Source organism: Chelonoidis abingdonii, chromosome 14 (assembly GCF_003597395.2).
Source record: "Chelonoidis abingdonii isolate Lonesome George chromosome 14, CheloAbing_2.0, whole genome shotgun sequence".
Classification (NCBI taxonomy): domain Eukaryota; kingdom Metazoa; phylum Chordata; order Testudines; family Testudinidae; genus Chelonoidis; species Chelonoidis abingdonii.
Window position 1 is genome coordinate 29,669,219 of NC_133782.1, and position 23,628 is coordinate 29,692,846.

Here is a 23,628-nt window from a genome sequence, read left to right on the forward strand (position 1 = left end):
ACTCCCTCTGGGGCACCTGTCATTGGCCACTGTCGGTAGACAGATACTGAGCTAGATGGACCTTTGGTCTGACCCGGTATGGCCGTTCTTATGTTCTTTGGGGGGATTTCTGTTCCCAGATCTTGGCAAAGCCATATGACTATTTGAAAAGGAAGAAAAAGTGAAATTAACTTTCTTCCATCTCCCCCCAGATGTTGGCATTCTGGGCAGATCCCACATGAGCTGACCTGGTCTGGCCATGTGTACCTGATGTTTCTCTATGATGAATCAGGTACAGATGGCCAGCAGTTTAAGATTGGAGTTTGGTATTTAGCATGAATATCTATTTTAAAAACTTCCAGTGGATGAGCTCTGCTAGCACGTGGAGTAAGCTTCCAGGCTGGAGACTGTTCTGTAGGAAACCATTCTTTGTTGGCAGGAGATGACTGGAGTATTTCCTGTTGCTGATCTCTAGCATTGTCATTGATCTGCACTTCTCTGGTCTCTCAGGGCTAGTCTGTGCCACAAGGCCACAGGCCACAGTGAGAAGTGACATGATGATGCGCAACTCCGGGGACAAGCCTATTCCTCCCTGCTCTCCACTTGCAATGGGAGGGTAAAACTGTACCACTGGCTGAAAGCAGCAGCAAAGGACACTGCTTGAGGCGTGGACTCAAGACTCCCGTCCCCACTCCACTCTCCAACTGCTCCCCCACCTGCTCCGCAGCTGCCCCAAGTGCACTCAGGCACAATGTCTGGATTGCCGGTGCACGGGTGTGAAGGTGGAGGAGGGGCTTACCACCTCGCTCGCTACCTGCAGATCACTTGTTTGCAGTCTGCAGGTTCTCCTACTGCAAGCAGGGCTGGAGGCCTTATTCAAGGACAGAATGGCAGCTTGGCATTCAGGAGCACAGCAAAATGCATGGGAAAGGACTGAAAAAAAGTGATTTTCTCCTCCAAGTCATGACCTGCATTGAAAACCTCTCTCTGTGTTTTACACTCAATAATTAATTTCACACTCTTTGTTTCAGGCAATGCTGCTTGATAGGAGCTGACATGCTGCTGCCTTCAACTGCTAGAGGCTGCTAGTATCCCCTCCCTGCATGAATTCTGAGCTATTGACTGGCTTTCGAAAGATTTCTATTAATAACTGGAGAGTAACCCCCAAACTCCCTCTTCTGTAGGAAGTGGAGATAGCAGAGCTACAGCCATCAGCCAATGTAGCAGCTCCCAATGTCTGCACATGAGCCATGCCACTGAAGAAAAGTATATATTAAATGGCTGATTGACAGATCTCAAAGAGTAGTTGGCAGTGAGGAATGGGGATGTTTCTAGTGGGGTTCTGCAGGGATCGGTTCTAGACCTGATAGTGTTTAACATTTTCATCGGTGATCTGGCAGTCAATATAAAAGCACTGCTGATAAAATTTGCAGATGACACAAAGACTGGCGCCGTGGTAAGTAATGATGAGCACAGGGCAGCCCCACGGAGCGATCTGGATCACCTGGTAAACTGGGCCATCCAAACAAAATGTGTAACTTTTCAATTAGCTGCATAAAAACACATCTAGGAACAAGGGTTGTGGCTGTACCTACAGAATGGGGGACTGTACCCTGGGGAACAGGGACTCTGCCCCTTAGCTCCTTTCATAAAGGACAAGCGACTCAACTTGGGCTGACAGTGTGATGCTGTGGCACAAGGGACCAGTGCGATCCTTGGATGGATAAACAGGGGCGTAGGGAGTAGAAGAAGGAAGGTGTTTTTCTACCTCTGTCTAGGGCTCTGGTGAGACTGATCCTGGAACACTGTGTACAGAGCTGGTGCTCTCCTTGAAATAAGGATGTTCAGTAACTGGGCAGGGTGCAGAAAGGAGCCACACAAATTATTTGAGGGCTGGAGGAAATGCCTTGCAGTGAGACGGAAAGAGCTCAATCTGTTTAGCTTATCAAAAAGACTGGAAGGTGTCTTATCACTGTGCATAAATGCTTCCCTGGGCTGCAAACACCATGCAGGAAAGGGCTCTTCCATCTTGTGGAGAAGGGCAGAAGAGGACCCAAAGGGTGGAAGCTGAAGGCAGCCGAATCCAAATGAGAAATAAGGCACCGATGTGTGTTACCACTGGAACAAACTAGTAAGGGAAGGGGGTCACTGGAACAATTTGTAGAGTGTGGGGATGGGGGGACTGAGAGTCATTGAACCAAACTGTAAATCCTGGATATGATGGAAACCACTGTAAGCCAGGGAACCTGTAGTTCCAGCGCCTGTGAAGGAAATTGGTGGAGTCTCCGTCTCTTGATCCAGGCTGGAGGCTTTTTGGGAAGATGCTTTAGCCAATTGCAAGTCATTGGGCTCACTACAGGAGTGATGGGGTGAAAGTCTCTGGCCTGGGTTCTACAGCAGGTCAAACTAGATGGTCTAATGGTCCCGTCTGCCCTTATCCACCATGCCTGGGTATAGCGCCAAACCAGGGCTGCTTGAAGGGATAGAGCAGGCCAAGGATAGCCATGGGAGCTCTGCAGCTGCTCACACAGTAACTCACTCCACGAGGGGCAGGCCCCGGGGTGCCAGACAGAGGGGAGGCGTCAGTACTGGTGTGAAGAATCGCAACCCTCCCCACGCATACAATGCCAATCTGCTGCTCTACAGGCAGAGGCAGCTGGCTCCTTGAAAGCCCCCCACCGCCTCCTCATCTCCTGTTTCAGGAGCAGCTCCCAGGGCTGAATGCTCAGGTACTGGCTCACCAGCCCTTACATCTCTCCTCCTTGCCATGGCACTCTGCTCAGCCTTGCATAGGGGGAGGGAAGCCATGGGAGGGAGGTCAGGGCGCCTGAAGAAAGAACACAAGGGAGGAAAAACCAGCAAAAAAAACATGTAACAGAGCAAAGGAGGATACAAGAAAAGAGGAAGGAATAAAAATACAGACGGATGAAGAGGAGAAGGGACTGCAAAGAAGAGAGGAGAGAAAATGGAGGGCAACAAGGAGAGATGGTGTCAGGGCTCAGTGTGAGGGGACATGCTGGGGGTGCCCAGGCAACAGTCACCCACAGAAGACCCAGCAGAGCGAGGCTGGGCAGCACTGGCCAAGGTGGAACCCAGCAGAGCCAGGGTGGGCATCACTGGCATGAGATGGAACCAGCACAGCCAGGCTGGGCACTGCTGGAACGAGATGACATTTCTGCGCACGCAGTCCCAGTTCGGGTGTCCCAGCAGAGCTGTGTGTTATTTCCCAAGTACTCTGGGGCAAGAGCAGTGGCAGGATCCCCCCAGCAGTGCTCCTTGGCACAGCTGGCTCTGTCTATATGTGAAGCACTCGGTGCACATGTCAGTGGAGTCCTGGTGGGAGGCTGCCATGAGCCACGCTGGAGGCAGCCATGGGAGGTGGGGAAAGTGTCGGGTGTGAGTCAGCTCTTCACACGCTAGGTGCGAAGGAGGAAGGGGCCATGTGAGGGGGCTGTCGGGACTTGGAAACGCTCTTTCTGGTTTTCATTTCCTCGGCAGACAGGAGCTGCCCTGCTCAGAAATGAAACTTACAGAGAGTCAGCCCATTGTGTGAGCCTCTGTAGCTGCCCCACGGTCAGGCCCTGCACCCGTGCTGGGCACTGCAGGGTGTGAGCTGCCAGTAGGGCCAGGCTGTGCTGTGCACACCATGCCCTGTGCCGAGGGTGCATGCTTGCCCGGGGTGCAGGTGTCGCTGGGCTGCTCAGGGACATGGGGATCGCAGCCCAGAAGGAGATGGGGAAGCTAAGGAGCCTTTGTGACATTAAGCCAGGGAGACAAAGAGGAGAGCTGGGAATGTAAGAGTGTGTTCTGCAGACTGGATCCACCATCTCTTCCCAGCTTCATTTTTTATGTCCTTAGATCTTCTCTCCTCTCGTTGCAACCATAGGCTTCCTTGGCAATCAGCACAGTGACGTTTGAGCTGGGTTGTTTGCTTTACCCCAAGAGAATTGCTTTACCCCAAGAGAATTGCTCTGGGATTTAGTCCCTGTTGGAAAATATATCTCAGGGCTCGGCTCCCAGAAGCCCAGCCCCTCTTGCTTACTGAACGCTTCCTTCCAGGGGTCAGCGACTTCCAAAGGGCAGAGTGATGTTTTTTGGGGCAGGGGGTCACTCTCAGGGACCCAGGTGAGCCCCAGCCAAGCTTGCTAGAAACTGATTCCTTCTGGGAACTCTTACCTACAGCTGCAGGGCCTCCATGATGAGACTAACCATGACCCACGAAGGGATAAAGCACAGAGTTCTGCTCTTTGTTCCTATCCATGGGTGATAAAGAATTCCTGAAACGGGGGATAAATAGCTGGGTCAGGTTTGGTTTTCCCTGGTGTTGCCAGATGGCTCACTGGAGATCTCAGAAAGGTGGATTGAGAGCTTTCCCTGCCTCTCTCCTGAAGGGGGAATATTGGATCTTTAACAAGGGAGTTTCTTGGTGAGAACAATTTTCTCCGTAGTGTATCTCAGGCATTTGAATTATTTAGGGTATTTGCACTGTAAGCTTTTTGGGGCATTTGTTATATATTTGTACAATGCCTGGCACAGCGGGGCCTTAGCCTCTAGGCACCATACGAATAATAAATACTAATAGCAATAAACTGAAAATCAAAAGGATTTCCACGGTTTCAGTAGAACCCTTGCTCTGCAAGGCATTCCCACTGTTTTTCTTGTGCCAGCTCTTCCGTTGTTCTTAGAGCCTTCCATGAAAAGCAGGGAGCCAAGACCCAGATTTCAATTGTGAAAAATAACCAGCGTTACCTCCCTGACACAAATAATAAACAGATAACTGCACAGCTTTCTTCATCCATCACTAAAAACCAACAAGAGGCCCCAAGCCCATGCTGTTGGTGGTGGTTACCTTTGCACATCATTCGTAAAGGCCACCTTAATCCAGCATGGAACCATACTGAAAGCCAGTAGGCGACGAAAGCCCAAATATCTCTTTGAATGCCTCCATGGGTCATTTACCAGATTAAACAAGTTTACTGTTCAAGAATGAATCTTTTAATTGTTCAGCCATAGTGCAGGCAGGGGTATGGCGCTGAGTGACTTCATAAATCTAGCTAATTGGTACAGTTAGCTTAAAAGAAAACCTGTAACTAAAAGCAAAGGAAAGTCCTGCTGTAGACTAAATTATTTGATTAAATATTATGCTATATCTGATTATTAACATATATGATAACTATTCAGCAGCGTGATATTTATTTAGCAGGGTTTAGTAATAGCACCCAGAGCAGTGTTTCCAGTAACGATGGGCCCTGAGAAGAACTGAACTCTTTTCCTCTTGTGGTTTAGCTCTGCCTGGTAATTTCCACAGATTTTCTGCCTCTCTTAGCTTTCGAGTTTAGTCAAAGGCCATGCAAAATCGGCATTATTCGGCCGTGACGCATATGGGTTTTTTGGCACGGGGGAAAAGAGGCGTCCCATCCCTGTGACCGCAGAGCAAAGGTGCTGGCTGGTTGTATTTTCCCTTTGTCAGTCGAATGGTGCCCTCCTTCCAACGCGATGTTTTCTAGCAAAACCACTTCGGAATAAATGTGATCACCCCACCCCACGCTTCTCCACCCACCCAGGCCAAATCGAGGGCACTGGCCTTTAAAATGCAGGAACAAAACCTGTGTTGAGGGACACCACAAAAAAACAACAGTCCACAAAGAACAATGAGAAGAGGAGGGGGACATTGGGCATTGAACTGCTGCTGTTAGGTTCAGTTTCTGTAACCTCAGAGTCAGCATTTCGGATGTCAATAATTTCCAACAATCAGCACTGAGCTCTGCCACTGATGTACAAATGTCAATTTGGGTCTCGAGCTCAGTAAATGAAAAAGGCCTGTTAGGTCACATGTAGGCCAGCTTTCCCACCCCAAACACTACAAGAGTTGCCTTCCCTATATTCTCCAGGGTTTGTGCAGCCTAATTTTCAGTGGTTCGGTGAAGGGGCTTGTTCCAGTTCCCAGGTAAGACTAGCCACAACTGGACAGATCTTGCTGTGAGGCTTATCTTTCCCCTTAAATCCCCTTGGTTTAATAGTATTTCATTACTCTCTGGGAACAGAGGATTCAGTGAATATGGAGTGACAGTAACCACAATATGCTGTTGCCCCCCACTGTCTCCTTTTGGGGCCCAGTGAGAGCCCCTTCAGATGCATGGCATGAAGAAGTGGGGTTTTTTACCGACGAAAGCTTATGCCCAAATAAATCTGTTAATCTTTAAGGTGCCACCAGACTCCTTGTTATTTTTGTGGATACAGACTAACATGGCTACCCCCGATACTATCTTCCAACGGTTTGCTTTAGTATATTTTGTAAATGTATTTCATATTTCTAAATGTTCAGACATGAGAAAACCAATACAGGCATCATCTTCTAGGAAACAATTTTAGCCAAACTCCACTGGAGTATAAAGAAGTATACATGTGGGAGATATAGATAAACCCAACTATCACAATCTTAAACTCAGTGTAATCCAAATATTTTACCAGGCACAAAATACAATAAAAGAAAAAGAAAATGAAATAACTATTTTCCCCATCATACTCCATATAACAAACTAACAATTTTCACAATCAACACTCCTTGGTATTCCACACCTTGGCACAAATAGTAATAATATTTTGCACTTTTACAAGACCTTGCCTCTCACCAGGGCGTGTGCATTACCAGTGTTAATAAAGCTTTACCCGACCCCTCTGAGATATATGGAGCTCTGCACCTATCACTGAAGTGCCCACCTTTGGGATGGTCCGGAGCAGCTGTCTAACTGTGCACAGCAACACTTTACAGTCGGGAGAGGCGGGGAAGGGAAATGCTGTATCCAGTTGAAACTGCAGAGGAATGTAGAGATGCAGAACACATTTGCATGTGCTAGGATTTGGCTGGGACTCTGGTGTTTGCTGTTTAGATACAACTGATTGTTCCAGGATTGAAATGTATATGGCAACAACCCCTTCTGTGGCTGAGAGTGTTTGAGTCCCAGGCGTCATGAAATGGCTCAGTTTCCTTTACTGCTGTTTTATAACAGGGTTTGGTGTTTTTTGTGAGTAGTCTTGTGGTTAAGGCACTGCATGAAAACACAGGAGAACTGGGTTCACTTCCAGCCCTGTAGGCCTGATTTCCGGAAGCGCTGAGAAACCGCAATTCTGACGGCAGTCAATGGGATCTGCACGTGGGCAGCCCTTCAGAAAATCAAGTCTTAGTTCTTTGAAGTTGACCCTCCCCAAAAATCAGAGGCCACTTCTTCAAAATACAGGTCACCACCTCTCTCTGCACCTGAGTTCCCCCATGTATGAAAAGAGGAATAGTAAGACATCCCCACGTTGGAATTTATGGATGGAAGATGCCATGTAAGTGCTAAGAATTTTTATTATTGGTCCCGGGTAATGCAGGAGTTCTGCTGACTGCAAAAAGGGATGGGAGCGTCTCAGAAGAGCAGGACTATCTCTTCTGAACAATGTAGGTTAACTGGTTTCGTTCTTCCAGAGGAGTAGGAGCCACAGGACTGAAGATTCAGAAATATTCAGCAGACACTTTCCATGAGGCTCCCCGCTTACTTGGCCTGCGATGGGGACATAGAAGTTAATGTTCCGAAACAGTTGCCAAGAACCCATCATTCTCTTCATATACCCAGGAGCCACACACTGCTAGCTGGGGCTTTATGGATTGGCAATTCCTCGGAGTGTGCATGGCGGTTGAATGAATGTTTGTGAGATCATGGCAAGTGCAGCGTCCCAGAGAATGCTAGCAAGAGGCGAACAGCAGCGGGGTGGGGAGTACAATTCCGCAGTGGGCACTGATGAATTACACACTCTTGGAGGCTGTGCTATCATCTCACCTGGACCCCTGGCCCTCTAATGCCTGCTCAGACTGCTCTGGATTCCAGCAAGGCAACACGTGCTCATAGACTCATAGACTTTAAGGTCAGAAGGGACCATTATGATCATCTAGTCTGAACTCCTGCACAACGCAGGCCACAGAATCTCACCCACCCACTCCTGTAACAAACCCCTAACCTATGACTGAGTTATTGAAGTTCTCAAATCATGATTTAAAGACTTCAAGGTGCAAAGAATTCTCCAGCAAGTGACCCATGCCCCATGCTGCAGAGGAAGGTGAAAAACCTCCAGGGCCTCTGCCAATCTGCCCTGGAGGAAAATTCCTTCCAAACCCCAAATATGGCAATCAGTTAAACCCTGAGCATGTGGGCAAGACTCACCAGCCAGCACTCAGGAAAGAATTCTCTGTAGTAACTCAGATCCCACCCCATCTAACATTCCATCACAGACCATTGGGCATATTTATCTGCTAATAATCAAAGATGAATTAATTGCCAAAATTAGGCGATCCCATCATACCATCCCCTCCATAAACCTATCAAGCTTAGCCTTGAAGCCAGATTTGTCTTTTGCCACCACTACTCCCCTTGGGAGGCTGTTCCAGAACTTCACTCCTCTAATGGTTAGAAACCTTCGTCTAATTTCAAGTCTAAACTTTCTAGTGTCCAGTTTCTATCCATTTGCTCCAGGATGGAATAATCATCTGGAATGTATGCCACTGCTTTGCTCAATGTGCACAACACAAGGCTGCCTTTCAATAACCAGATTTTCCCCAGGGCTGTTGGCTCCCATTCTTATTGCCCTTGCTCCTCTGCATTACTTTCGTCCATCGCTTTTTCCAAAGACTTTTCTAACACGGTTTGCAATGGCGGTATGTGTATGTCTAACTCCACCCCTTCTCTTTTCTACCAGAGCATCTCGTTTTCCCACTTTTTCTATCTTCTCTTCTTTCAGCATCACTGTTTTCTCTTTCACTTTAGTGCTGTTCATTTCCCCTTTTCCTTTCTTCTTCTTTCTTTACCTTAAGCCTTTTCTCTTCCCTTTATTTCTCTCAGCCCTGCAGGGCTCACACAGCTCTGGGAGAGGGAACTGAAGTCTATTCTCTCTTGGCATCAGCAAAGAATTGTTTACTAAGTCCCAATCAGTGAAAACCCACTGACAGCAAATGTGGCTGTGCAGATGTCTCCAAGGGCAGAATCTTTCTGCTGGTGATGATGATGTGTGGGAAAGGAAGCCCAGCTTGACTCTCAGATCCCAGGCTGAGTTCGCAGTTAGAAGGAAGCTCTTTGACATGGTTTATTTGTAACCAGTTGTTGAGAATAGCCCAGTGTCCCAAGTCTGGTCCCCAGCACTGCTGGGAATCAGGTTGCCTGGAATGACAGGTAAGTCTGATGACTAATTTTGACACAGGTACGGCATTTAGGCAAACAACTAAGTTCAGTTCAAGGACAGAACGGATTTTGTCAAACGCCTTTCTTCTTTCTGTCAAAACCAAAACTGAGTGTGCGGCCCTTTCATTCTGTCACCACAAAGGCGTTTGTTCAGGCTGCTTGCTTCAGCCTAAGTAAAAAAAGCCATTGTCAAGTGGCAGGCAGGGGATTGCACTTCCCTGGGTTAGCAAAGACACCAGCAGCCCCTCACTACCTTGTGCTGACTGAGCAGGGGCCCCTCTCCTCTTGCCACAAGTGAACGTTCCTCAGCGTGGGGTTTGGAGTGCTGAACAGGAAAGGTCACAGATCTGGGTGGAAATGGTAAGGCGCATTCTCTGGGGCACTACTGGAGGAGGAACTTGGAGCATCACCTCCTTCCAGAGCACAACAAGACTTTGCGTAAGGAGAAGGCCCAGAGCTCTCCCTCCCCTGACCTGTACCCAGCCTCGCGCACTCCTCTCCTGCTGCCCCACTGCCAGCTCTGTACTCTTCCCCCCACATTGCCCCACCCACACCCAGCTCCACACTCACCCCTTGCACCCAACCTCACCTTGACTCCTGAGCTCTTACCCTGGAGCCAGTCAGGCTAAGACCACCATCTCCACCAGTGGCCAGGCAGTTCTGCGACCTCTGACCCATCCCCCTTCCCCACCAAAAGCCCAGATCCAACCCTCCCCCCATCTGGGGGTGCCTGGTGCCCTGTCCTGCTTCTCCCTGGGGCTGGGGGGCAGGTGCCCATGGGTGCCAGAAGGACTGCAAAGATAGGGGTCCAAGCAGGCACGTAGGGTCATAACCCCTCTAAGGTTTGGCCCGACCCACCCCTCTGTGATGATGGGGGCAAGTCAGATTTCTAGCTTCAGTCAGGGGTCAAAGGTTCTCCCCTTGTTGTGCCCCGATTTTTATCAAAGGACCTGAAAGCTGGGGAGGCAGGTAGCATGGTAGGACACAGGGGCTGGGAGCAGGAGCCCTCATTTCTAATCCCAGCTCTGATGGCCTACGTGACTCACCTGTTCCCCCATCAGCAGTATCCCTTTGTCTGCCTGGCCTTGTAATGACTGCTGTGTGAGATCCTGGCTCACTCTGAGCAATAGATAGCCCAGTTGTCTCCAATGGAAATGCACTTGGCATGAGGTACTGTTCAGAGCCAGTGAGATGTTCCAGTCTGGCCCTTGTAAATGCTTTAGCACATGGATGGTCTGTCATTGTGTATGTACAGTGCCTGACACAATGAAGCCTCTAGGCCAGGGGTCTCAAACATGCGGCCCTCCCCCAGCGTTTACCTAGAGCAGCTCCAGCCCTATGTGCACCGGGGGAAGGGCAGGCTCCCTGCCTGCCTATCCTGCTCCCGTGCCGCTCCGGGAAGTGGACAGAACCTAGGGGAGGAGAGGCACAGGAGTGTGTGTTAATATTGCTTCAGGCACTGCCCCCAGCAGCTCCCATTGGCCACAGTTCCCAGTGGGAGATGCTGGGGATGGTGCCTGAAGCAACAGCAACACACACACACCCCTGTGCCCCTGCTTCCCCACGTTCCAGCTGCCTTCTGGAGTGGCACGGGGCAGGGCAGGCAGGCAGGGAGCCTGCCCTTCCCCTGGTGTGCATCGGGCCGGAGCTGCTCTAGGTAAGCACCGGGCCAGAGCCCTCCCCCCGAACCCCTCCTGCAGTTGAGCCCCCTGCCCTGAGCCCTTTGCCACACCCTGCACTCCGAGCCCCTGCCACACCCCTTCTGCACCCCAACCCACTGCCCTGAGACCTCTTCCGCACCCCAGCGCCCTGCCATACCCTGCACCCTGAACCCCTGCCCTGAGCCCCCTGTTGAGCCCTGCACCCTTCCTGCACCCCAACCCCCTGCCCTGAACTGCCTGCTGCACCCTGCCCCCAACTCCATGCCCTGACCCCCGCAGTGCACCCCAACCCCCTGCCCTGAACTGCCTGCTGCACCCTGCCCCCAACTCCATGCCCTGACCCCCGCAGCACCCCTCACCCCTCCTGCAGCCCACACCCCAACCCACTGCCTTGAGCCCCCTGCCGCACCCCTCCTACACCCTGACCCCCTGCCCTGACTCCCTTGCTGCACCCTGCATCCCTCCTGCACCCCAACCCACTGCCCTGACCCCCTACCACACCTCTCATCCCTCCTGCACCCCCTGGGGGGCAGGAAGGGGGCAGAGTTGGGGTGGGGATTTCGGGGAAGGAGTTGGAATGGGGGCAGGGAAGGGGTGGAAAGAGACAGGGCAGGGGCAGGGCCTCATGGAAGGGGTGGAGTGGGGGCAGGGCCGAGGGCAGCCGGGAGGAGGTGTCAGTGATGCGGCCTTCGGGCCAATGTACTAGTCCTCATGTGGCCCTCATGGTCATTTGAGTTTGAGACCCCTGTACTAGGCACTACTGTAAGATCAATAATAAAGTGAGTTTCTCAACAGCCCTGCAAGACAGGTCAGTATTATCATCCCCATTTTACAGACAGAACTGTTGAGGCCCAGAGACAGGAAGGCACTCAACCAAGGTCACACAGCGAGTCAGTGGCAGGGCTGGGAACAGACCCCAGAACTCCTGCAGGCCAGTCCTGTGCACTAAGCACTGGACTCTGCTTCCTCACAGAAACAAAGCTGGAGGAGCAAACCAAAAAATAAAACTAAATTGGATTGATAATTTAAAAGAACAAACCCTGTTAGTATAGTTGCACTGTAATCTGTCACTCTTACACATAAACTCATTTCCTAATCCCTTCCCCGTCACCTTCTGCATCTGCATGTGCATTTGTAGCCTGACTCTTTGCACAGCTTCATGCTAGGCTGTGTTAAAGTTGCATGCTACAGTTAACATGCTTAAAAAGTTAAGCAATGCAAAAACTTCAGGTGTAAGAGTCTGAAACAAGAAGGTCAACAGCAACACATCAGCTGTTAGGCAGCTGGTCTGATCCTCTGCAGGGACCAAACATATAGATTAGGGTCATCCCCAGAAATTATCCCCATGGTACGCTCCATCAGTCCCTGTGGTCCCATCCTGGCTGAAGCTGCGGGCCCCAGAGCCTCGCCCGCTGGGTCCGTGCCTTGCTCAGCCTCCGCCTTCCAGCCTGGTGTGCCCTGCTGCCAGTCACTGAGAGGGGACATGGGATGCTGGAAGCAGGGTGAGGCCAAGCAGGCCACCTGCAGGAACCCTGGTGCAGGAGCCAGCCACATGGCAGCTGCAAGGAGGAGCAGTGCTGGGCACCCCCACTGCCCAGTGTGCCACTCAGGTTTGGCTCTCCAGCCTCTTTATCATTGGGGAGGGGATGGGGGAGACAAAGTTGTGCGGGTGGCATTGTGGCCTAGCACACAGGGGTTTCATCACCATGCAGGTTTGGCCCCGCCAGCCTTCCATCATGACAGAGGGGCTATGGGGCCAAATTTGAGTGGCACTACGACCCCGTAAATGCTGCTTACTCTATTTTGTCTCCACAGCTTGCCCATTACAATGGAGGGCTGGTGGGGCCAAACCTGAGTGGGCAGTGGAGCGGCTGGTGCTGCTTGTCCTTGCTGCTGCCAGTGGTACGCACTGTGCGTAATGTGCGTACGGCTGCAGGTGCCACCAGTGGCAATCACAGTTGCTTCACAAGCCCATTTCTGCCAGCAGGTGAATGGATTAGCTAAATGAAGGGTGTTAGTAGAGTGAGTTGAACATATGAGTTTTTTGGGGGGGAAAATAGTAAATTCACCCCAAAAAAATGCATCGTTTGGAACACCCAGATTATTCACAAATTTGGGCTGAATTTGGCAAATAGTTTTGGCCAAAACAACCTGAAAACAAAATTTTGGAACCATCAGGATAAATTGTTCCACTATTTCATTTCAAACTGACATTTCTTTTTAGCATGTTGTTTTTATCAACTGTGGAAAGGTTTTATTTTTCTGGTTTTCAGTTTCATTAAGGAAAAAAAATTAGCTTCGGGTCAAAACAAACTGAATTCTTGTTTGGGATTTATTTGGTTCAGTCACTGAACCAAAAAAATCAATTATTGGCTGAGTTCTAATGCTGGTTACAGAACTCAGATCCCTGACACTGGCAAAATAACTTTCTTCCATTTTTCTTTCCCTCCATTGTGTGCCATACTCTATCCCAGTGACATGAGTACCACCCTGTCACTGCCTGCATGCGTTTTTAGCCCCTGCAGAGTTTGTAGGAAAATGTCCCTGGATGATGAGGTCTCAGTTTACCTGCTCCTGCTCTGCACCAGGTTTCTGTTATCCTTATATCAACGGGAGGACTAGCGGATTTCCATGCCTTGATGGAGTCAGCTAGACTCCTGATGTTCCTAAGCCAACCCTGCCAGAGACAGCTTATTCCCAGGCTCATAAAAATAGTTCTGAAGAGCAGTTTCTTTTACTTGGGAATGGAGCCAATTGCACCACATGGCAGGGATTACAGGCCGGGGTCCCCCCAGCAAAGTCTTCACCCCTCCTCTCCTCCCGGCTTCAAGTGGTGACCGCTGGACACAGTGCTATCTGATCCACCTACTTGGGGCCCTGAGTCTGCCCCACCTTGCACCTTGTGCTGTCATTTACATGCGTGGACAGGGACAGTGGGGTAGATACTCTACAGGACAAATTCTCCCCTCCCCACCCCGCGGCCCCTGTCCACCTCTAGAGGAGTGTGAAGGAGAAGGAAGTGGAACAGCCCCTGGTGAAATTTCCCCAATGCAGGGTTGTGTAGGGCTTCCATAAACACCCCATGCTGCTGACCCCGGGGCTTTCTAGGACAAGGTGCAGTGGCCAAGATTGGGCCTTGCAGTTCTGACCCACTTTGAGCTCTCTGCACACAGGTTCAAATGACAATACAGGGCAGGGGAGTGTCAGACCCCACAGATTTCTGAGGAACAGTGTATGATCATATCCAGCAAAATGCAGCTCAGTGTAGGTTGGTGGTTGATGGCTTTGTCTTCTTCCTTGGGTGAAGCATTTTGGTTGAAATGGGAACTTTAGAATTGTAGAATTATAGAAGAGTAGCACAGGAAGGGACCTCAACAGATCATCTAGTCCAGTCCCCTGCACTCAAGGCAGGACTCAGAAATAACTAGACCATTCCTGATAGAGGTTTTTCTACCCTATTCTGAAAAACTTCCACAGATGGAGATTCCACAACCTCCCTAGGCAATTTATTTCAGTGCTTAACCTCACTCTGACAGGAATATTTTCCTAATGTCCAATCTAAACCTCCCTTGCTGCAATTTAAGCCCATTACTTCTTGTCCTGCCTTCCAAGGTGAATGAGAACAATTTTTCACCCTCCTTCCTGCAGCAACCTTTTGTGTACTTGAAAACTGCTATCATGTGCCCCCTCAGTCTTCTTTTCTCCAGACTAAATAGAACCAGTTTTTTCAATCTTCCCTCATAGGTTATGTTTTCTTGACCTTTAATCATTTTTATTGCTCTTCTCTGGACTTTCTCCAATTTGTTCACATCTTTCCTGAAATGTGGCATCCAGAACGGGACACAGTACTCCAGCTGAGGCCTAATCAGTGAGGATTAGAGTGGAAGAATTACTTCTCATGTCTTGCTTACAACACTTCTGCTAATACATCCTGGAATGCTGTTCCCTTTTTTTTTGCAATGGTGTTACACTATTGACTCATATTTAGCTTGTGATCCACTATGACCCCCAGATCCCTTTCCGCAGTACTCCTTCCTAGGTAGTGATTTCCCATTTAGTCTGTGTGCAATTGATTGTTCCTTCTTAAGTGGAGTACTTTGCATTTGCCCTTACTGAATTTCATCCTATTTTCTTCAGACTATTTCTCCAGTTTGTCCAGATCATTTTAAATTTTAATCCTATCCTCCAAAGCACTTGCAACCCCTCCCAACTTGTAGCATCTGCAAACTTTATAAGTGCCATTATATAAATCATTGATGAAAGTATTGAACAGAACCAGACCCCACTGGATATGTCCTTCCTGCTTGACTGTGAACCACCGTTTACCACTCTCTGGGAATGGTTTCCAGCCAGTTATGGATCCACCTTATAGTAGCTCCATCTACGTTGTATTTCCCTAGTTTGTTTATTAGAAGGTCATGCAAGATAGTATCAAAAGCCTTATTAAAGTCAAGATATACCACATCTACTGCTTCTCCCCATCCACGAAGTTTGTTACCCTGTCAAAAAAGCTATTGGGTTGGTTTGACAAGATTTGTTCTTGACAAATCCATGCTAACTGTTACTTACCACATTATTATCTTCTAGATGTTTGCAAATTGTTTGCTTCATTATCTTTCTGCGTACTGAAGCTAAGCTGACTGGTCTGTAATTCCCTGGTTATCCTTGTTCTCCTTTTTATAGATTGGCACTATATTTGCTTTCTTCCAGTCCCCTGGAATCTCTCCCACCTTCCATTAATTTTCGAACATAATCGCCAATGGCTCAGAGATCTCCTCAGCCAGCTCCTTGAGTATTCTAGGATGTATTTCATCAGGTCCTACAGTCTTGAAGACATCTAACTTGTCTAAGTAATTTTTAACTTGTTCTTTCCCTATTTTAGCCTCAGATCCTATCTCATTTACATTCACTCTGTTAGATGCCTGATTGCTACTAACCTTATTGGTGAGAACTGAAATAAAAAAAGTCATTTAGCACTTCCGTCATTTCCACATTTTCTGTTATTGTCTTTCCCCCTCATTGACTAATAGGCCTACCTTGTCCTTGGTCTTCCTCTTGCTTCTAATGTATTTGTAGAATGTTTTCTTGTTACCTTTTATGTCTCTAGCTAGTTTCATCTCATTTTATGACCGGCCTTTCTAATTTTGTCCCTATATCCTTATATATATATTTTTAATATTCATCTTCATACTCTGACCTAGCTTCCACTCTCTTTAGGACTCTTTTTTTTTGAGTCTCAGGTCACTGAAGTTCTCCTGGGTAAGCCATACATGAACAGAACACCAAGTCTCTCCACCTTCCACTCTGTAGCTACAGACATCGCTGATATACAACAGCTGAAGGGAGGACATTTGTGTGGACACGCCAGTTTAAATGATAGGCGAGATCCCATGAAAGTGTTGTTATTTATGTTGTGGAAGCAGTTACAGGAATCTAGCAAAGATCAGAGCCCCACGGTGCTAGGCACTATATACACACACATAATCAACGGATGGTTCCTGCCCTGAACAGTTTACAGTTTAAGTCTAATATCAGAGATAATGGGGGATATAACACACAGAGGGGGAAGCACAAGGTAAGAGTGAGAGGATGAGGCTGAGCTGCTACCTGTCCCATTGCCAGAAGAAGGGCCTGGCAAGAGTCCTTGGTGCCTGTCTGCACAGGAGCTCACCTCTAAGCAAATTGCTCATGACCAGCATCTTGCAGCAGATAACCAAAGATTCAGGCAGGCTTAGGGTCTTTTGTAAATGACTATGGGGCCACTATGAAGGGAGCTGGGGGTCTCAGTCTCTCAGATCAGAGGTGTGCATATCACAAATCCTCTACAAGTGCCACTCCCTGGCTCCCTTGCTGGCAGTCTCAGAGTCCAAGGGCTGAAGGGATCATGGAGACAACTTCTCCAGGCAAGTACATGGATGGCACATTTTAGGGGCAATAGATTACAATGTGTCATCTGTGGACAATGAGAGAACCTCAGTCTCCAGCTCTGTCACATGCACCATGACACCTTTTGTGCTCCTTGTATTTACTAAAGAAATGAATTTAAAAACTGGCGCACCTGGGGGTACATGCGGAATTAGGGTAATAAGAGATTCGTGCATCATGAGGGACACATGAAACGTGAACACAGCAATGCACACATCACCTGGGTCAGTTAGCTGGCTCTGCTTTCATGGTTACGAGTGTAAGACCAGCCCTGTCTCTGAGGGCATGTGCTGCATAGACATGGGTAGCCTGGACTGTAGTTCAACAGTACCTGTGCAATAGCCAGTTTTGCTTTTCCCACATTTGCTATTTATTACTAATGGAAAGGCTAATTCACATATTTCTAGCCTGATTCTCTGCTCACGGTGGTGTAAACCAGAAGTAACGCCATTGAAGTCAATGAGATTATTCTGGTATAAGATTGATATAGCCAAGTGGAGGATTAGACCTATAACTTCTAACGTGATATAAATCTAGCAGCAAAAAAATAAAAATAATCTTGTAAGATATACGCTGTGTAAATACAGAGCATATCTATTCTAACACAGTGGCACTGTTTGGCAGGAAAAATTTTTAAATACTAAGTTGCACCATGAGCTAAAAATCAGCAATAAATATAATGGAGACTATTTGTCTGACTTTTTTTGGTTCATGATCTCAGTCAACATCATAGCTACACTTTGTGTTTTTTAAACAATAAATTGGTGAATGGAAAAATGTGATGCTATTTGCAGTGGCTTTGCACCGGTGTAATTAATTAGTTCATAGATATAAACAAAATAAAAAAAAAATCTAAGATAGTCCCTATAGCCGGGTGATTACCCTGCTCTGGCCCTGAAGGGGCTAAAAGGGCTGTGGCTAGGAACAGCTGATTGGGAAAGCAGCCACAGCTGAGGCCATGCCCTAATCAGACCACAGGTGGCCCTACAAAAGGGCTGTGAGCCCGGTGCTCAAGAGGATACACACACTCTCTAGCTTCTCTGAGAGAGAAGGACCTGACTGCCTGGGAAGCAGAGAAGGGTACCCAGGGTGGAGCAGTGCTGGGGAAAGACAAAAGGAGCTGGGAAGCTCCAGTCTAGCTAAGCCCCAGGTTGCAGGCCGAATTAAGGGCCTGCAAGGGTAGTAGGGCTGCAGAGGGGTGGCCCAGAGATAGGCTGAGGCAGCTGGTCCAGCCCCCCTTGCCAATGATGAGTGATTTATAGACTGCAGTCTGCCCCAGGGAGCGGGGGCTAGATGATGACTGACAGTAGCCACTGAGGCAAGGTGGGGATAGAGGGTTGGGGGTTCCCCTGTGTGGAGAGACCCAGATTGTGGGTTACTGCTGGGGGCAGAACCCCAGCGTAAAAGGACACAGGGATCCAGGAGAGACATGGAGGCCAATGGCAGGCGAGGCATCAGCCAGCAGAGGGCACTCTAGCTGAAAAAGAGCTAATTCCCTGGACAATCAGCAGGAGGTGCCACGTCAGTGAGTCATCGTCCTGCCACGGTCCCTCACAATCTTCAGTCTCACAGAATCCCAGTGAGGTAGGGCAGCGTTGTTAGCTCTATTTTATAGATGGGGAACTGAGACACATCGTGACTTGCCCAAGGAAGTTAAAGACAGAGCAAGGAATTGAACCTAGGTCTCCCAAAACCCAGGCTTATGCGCTAACCACTGGGTTATTTGTCTTCCCCAGACAAGCTGGCTCACTCACCAGGATTCTGCCCACTAATGTATTTCATAGGCCCTCATCTCAGACAAGCTTCAAACAGCCCGCTCAGAGACATTTCTTCTTTATCTTTCCGCATGTTGAATTCCACCCTCATGTTACAATTGCCCCAGGCCCAGGTTGAGCAAGAATCAGCCCTGGACAGTAACAGGTCTTCCATTGATAACCCCCCTTGGGAGATCAGTGTCATTCGATGGAGGAATTCCTGCTTGAGGCCCCTGCAGTTGCTTCTTGCCCTGGAATGGCCTGGGAGCATGAATGTCGAACACGTTTATTGAAAGGCTATTTTAGAGGTTCTTACAGCTCGCTCTGAGCTTTCTCCAGCTGGACTCTTGGTAAGAAATTGAGTCTGGCTTTACAGGTAAAGAGATTTGGAAAACAATCCCTCTCCAATTTTGATCACAATTTATCACATGGCTGTCACCTTGACATATGTGATGGATCTATAGCTGAGTACAGGTTTGTATTGTAGATATACATTGTGTTTACACAGTCGAGTGGCAGTAAAACATCTCTACATTTCTAGGACAAGAATAAGCCATTTCTCTAGCAGTCTGATTTATAAAAGCACTGGCAAACGTTTGAATCTGCTCAGAGGTCAAAGGTGGTCCCAGAAAGCAAGAGTGAGTGCACAGAGTGTAAGCTAGATGGTCAGAGGTGCCTAATAAATGCAGTTTATCACACAAAGCTGGGGTTTATATCCTGCATATCCCCAATGAATACAAAGTCCAGTGCAAGATGCCCATCCTGATATTGAAAGCCCTCCATGAGATTTGTGCTAGCACCCAGAGAGGTCATCTCACCCCTGTGACCATGATGTCCCATGGCAGTCAGGTTCCATCTTAACCATGAAGCTGCTATCCTAAAGCACCACAGCCCGAGGAGCAGGTCATAGACTACAAAACTCACTTCAGCACAGACAAGGCATGAGCAGGGGTTCAGAGATAACTGCAAACCTTATCTCCAAGTTCCCCTGGCACGCAAATGCTTTCTCTCACCCTGTCCCTGTTTTGCTGCTTTTTATATCCTGTCTCCAGCTGGAGCATGCCCAGCAGAGCTGAGGAGGTGTGGCCTCCTTGGGCAAGAGAGAAGGGTTAACCCCTGCTGCACCAGTGTGAGGCTGATGCACCCTGTCACTCACACCCATAGCCATGATCTAATCAAGTAGCTGACTGGTGTCTACTAGGGAGGAAGACAGAAAGCTATTGACATTGTTTGTTATTTCTAATTCTTGAGTGGGGCTGCTGCAAGGATGGAAGAATAAAGGAATCTAGGTACAGCGATGCCTCCACAGATTGTATATACAGTAACTCCTTGCTTAATGTTGTAGTTATGATCCTGAAAAATTCTACTTTAAGCGAAATGATGTTAAGCAAATCCAATTTCCCCATAAGAATTAATGTAAATAGCGGGCTTAGGTTCCAGGGAAATTTTTTTCGCCAAGGAAAAGACATTATATACATATACAGTATAAGTTCGCCAGACAAAAGACATTATATACATATACAGTACAAGTTTTAAATAATTTTTAACAAGCTATTTAATACTCTATTCACCAGTGGTGATTGTGAAGTTTGGTTGAGGTGGGGCACAGTGGAGTCAGAGCGTGGGGGCTTGCCCCAATCTGCCCAGCCGGAGTTCCTGCTGGGGAGCAGGGTCGAGGGCTTGCCTGGTCTCTGGCTCCAATGTCAGGCAGGTGGAGTGGGATAAGCCCCTGTGCCCTGACCCCACTCCCTGGCAGGAGTGCTGGGTGGGCAGAATGGGGCAAGCCCCCGTGCCCTGATCCGGCTCCCTAGCAGGAGCACCGGGCGGGCGGGTGGAGCGGGGCGAGCCAAACAACCTTATAACAGAATGTTGTGCGACTTTAAACAAGTATGTTCTCTAATAGATCAGCAACCTAACAATGTTAACTGGGGTGACTTTAAGTGAGGAGTTACTGGACACTACTATGCTGTATATACATTGCTGCAGTTATCATGCACAGTAGCCCAGCATACCTGTGTTCTCTGGGCACTAGTCTACCCCTGCCCCCCTTCTAATCTTCCAAACTGATGGGCAGCTCTACACAGCTGCCATTAAAAAAAAATTGCCACAAAAATGTTTCTGTCGTAAAGTGATCACCAATGGGTTAACTGTGTTACTCAAAATATTATAAGGGACATTACTCCATCCCTCTCTCACTTCTTGTTTAGTCAAGGGGCATTCTCCCTCCTCCTGTCCTCCACCGCAATTTGTTGTGATGCAATTAAATAATGCAGCAAGTACCGCGCTTGCAGTCCTGGGAGTAGACATATTCGTATTGCACTGTGGTTGCTTTACAAACCTTTCCTTCTCGCCCACAAATTCAGTCCGCGACCAGAGAGACCATGTTGTTGGAGCTGATACGTTCCTGAGAAAAGTGTCAGTTTCAACATGTTTCCCCAACCACTGTCCCACATCTGCCAGGCGAGCTGTCCGGCTGCACAGACGGACAGGTACTATGCTCCCTTTTATGCACCACTGTGTACTGGGGAGCTGCCGGCATTGCGCTATTCTGAGCTTCCCCTGCATTGCTGCAGTTCCACAATGCTCCAACCAGCACCAGGCCTCTACGGCACAATAGAGCCCAGCCTGGATGTACAATAATGGAGCTAAACTACACTTGTAAAGGACCCTAAAAACAAGAATGGCAAACATGCATTTCATTCCAATGTAAGAAATGAATAATGAGTTCATTAGCTACCAATTGATTGATAAAGGACAATATATTGGAAGGTCTAATATGTGTAGCCAAAATTAGTTTGCCATGTAATTAACTAAAAATTACTTAAGCAATGCATATTTAATTATTATCTTAGTACAGCTGACTTGTAAGAAATTTCAAGCATTTAACTGGCATTTGATAGAATAGCTATAGCAAGCTAATTAGGAATCAAATTATGGAATGTGCTAATTGATATTTAATAAGTATGTCAATTGGTATCTAACTAGCCAATATGTTATAGCTATCTTGGAATATGTCAATTAAGTGCCTAAAGATCTCTTTCAAATAGATTATAAATGTAATCTATTAAGGATGTAATTTCCAACATTTTTTGATTATGGATTGTAATTTATTTGCTTTCTGAATGCGCTGCTGCTATTTGCAGACTGATTCATACAATATAAAGAACTGACTCTTTTCTATATAACCTACTTCGACAACTGATGCTTCGCTGGGGCCAGATTTTGCTTCCATTATACTGATGTAAATCCACAGTAACTCCACAAAACCCAGTGTAGTGCTTCTGAAATGTATATTGCTGTAAATCTGGTGTAACTGCATTGAAATCAGTGGAATGACTCTGAATTTAAACTGGTGTAAATGAGATCCAAATCAGGCCCAGTGCATTCTAAATGATTAATAAGTATCATCAAGCCCGAGAGAGGTTAGACTAGACAAGGGTGCGAATAACTCACCTGAACAAGAGAGCTACACTAGTTTGCTAGCTGTGCTAGGGGTGACCCTGGTCTCTCACTGATGTAAATCAGGAGTGACTCCACTGAAGTTATACACGTGTAAAATTAGCATGAGAGTTTTGCCCTGGAAGTTGTTTCCTAACAATAGGAACAAGTATTACTCCCAGGGTAGAGTCAAGAGGGGAGTAGTTTGATCAGCTGCTTAATACAAGGGAGTACCTCTCAGGGGGTGTTAGACTCGTGCAGTGATTTCATAAGAGGATTTACTTTTCCTTAAGCATTTCAGTGTGACTGAATCCCCAGGGAATTGCTCTAAAGAGTTAATGTAAAGAGTGATGAGGGCTGTGAGTATTTTTTTCTGATGGTTTCTTTGACACAAGTTCTCATTTCCTCTTGCCTTCCCTAGGTTTTTACCCCCCAAAGCAACCCCCACATCTAGTTGTATCATGTATAAGTATAAGGTTTGTATTATGATAGGCTCAGCACATAGCGTTAGTGTCATTGCGATCTGAGCACTTTATCTTCATGAATAAAGTACCCAGCTGCTCTTGAATTGAACTGAAAAAAAATGCTGCCACTCTTAACAGCGATACATTTTCAGTTACTAATAACAACGGTTGTCATGGAAACAGTCGGTCCAGCGTGACTGTAAGGATTTGCTTTCAGGTCAGTGCTGTATTACTCAGCAGCCTTTCAAAACCTCATTTCCCAAGCACTGAAGTCTCCTGTCCAATTTACTCTCTACGGCACTTTTTCTACATTGTGAATTACAGGAAATTAATTACATTTTCTGACAATTGCATGCAGATCCTTTTAAACTCTGATCTTCGGATAATTACTTGGGAATGCTTTATAAAGTCCAAAAGAAAACTTCATTCTGGTTTGCTTTTTTTTGGCATAGCAATAATGAAAATAATAAAAAACCCAAATCACAATAATAATTAAAAATAGTAAAGCATTGGCTAGAAAGAGGGGCAAGTATTTTGGAAGTTCATTGTTTTCTTGCCCTTGCTGTGAGCTGACCATTCATGTTGCTTTCTGTGGATTTTCTTTTTTAGCAAATTCAGGGCTGGTGGAAGGAATAGGATTGAAACCCTGCAGACTGAGGTGCTGTGTTTATCTCCAGAGCAGTACTGCGGAGGCAAAGGCACAGGCACTGCAAGTGCCAGCACAGTCCCATACATGGAGGTGGGGAGAGATTAAAAGCAGCCAGCATTGGTTCCAACGAGTCCAAGAGATCCCCTGACTTGTGTTTGGAGTTTCCATTGTGCTCATGAATGAGCAGCTTAGAAGATACAACTCTCCTAACTGGAACTGATTTTGCCAAACATTTACAGGAAACTGGTCAAAAATGCAGCATCCCCACTGCAAAAATAATCTAGAAAAAGGACTGCCCTCCAACCCCGCATCTGAGCTCTGGAGCAGGTTAAAGAGCCAGAGCAGGACCTGGTTCCTAACATGTGGTATGCGGTCATCTCAGCCAAACCCTTTGGGGCTGTCATGGTATAAACCCCCACTCTGACCCTTAGTGTCCAAAAGATGGGGTACCAGCATGAATTCCTCTAAGCTCAATTACCAGCTTAGTACTTGTAGCGCTGCCACCAACCAGGAATTCCAGTGCCTGGTACACTCTGGTCCCCCCAG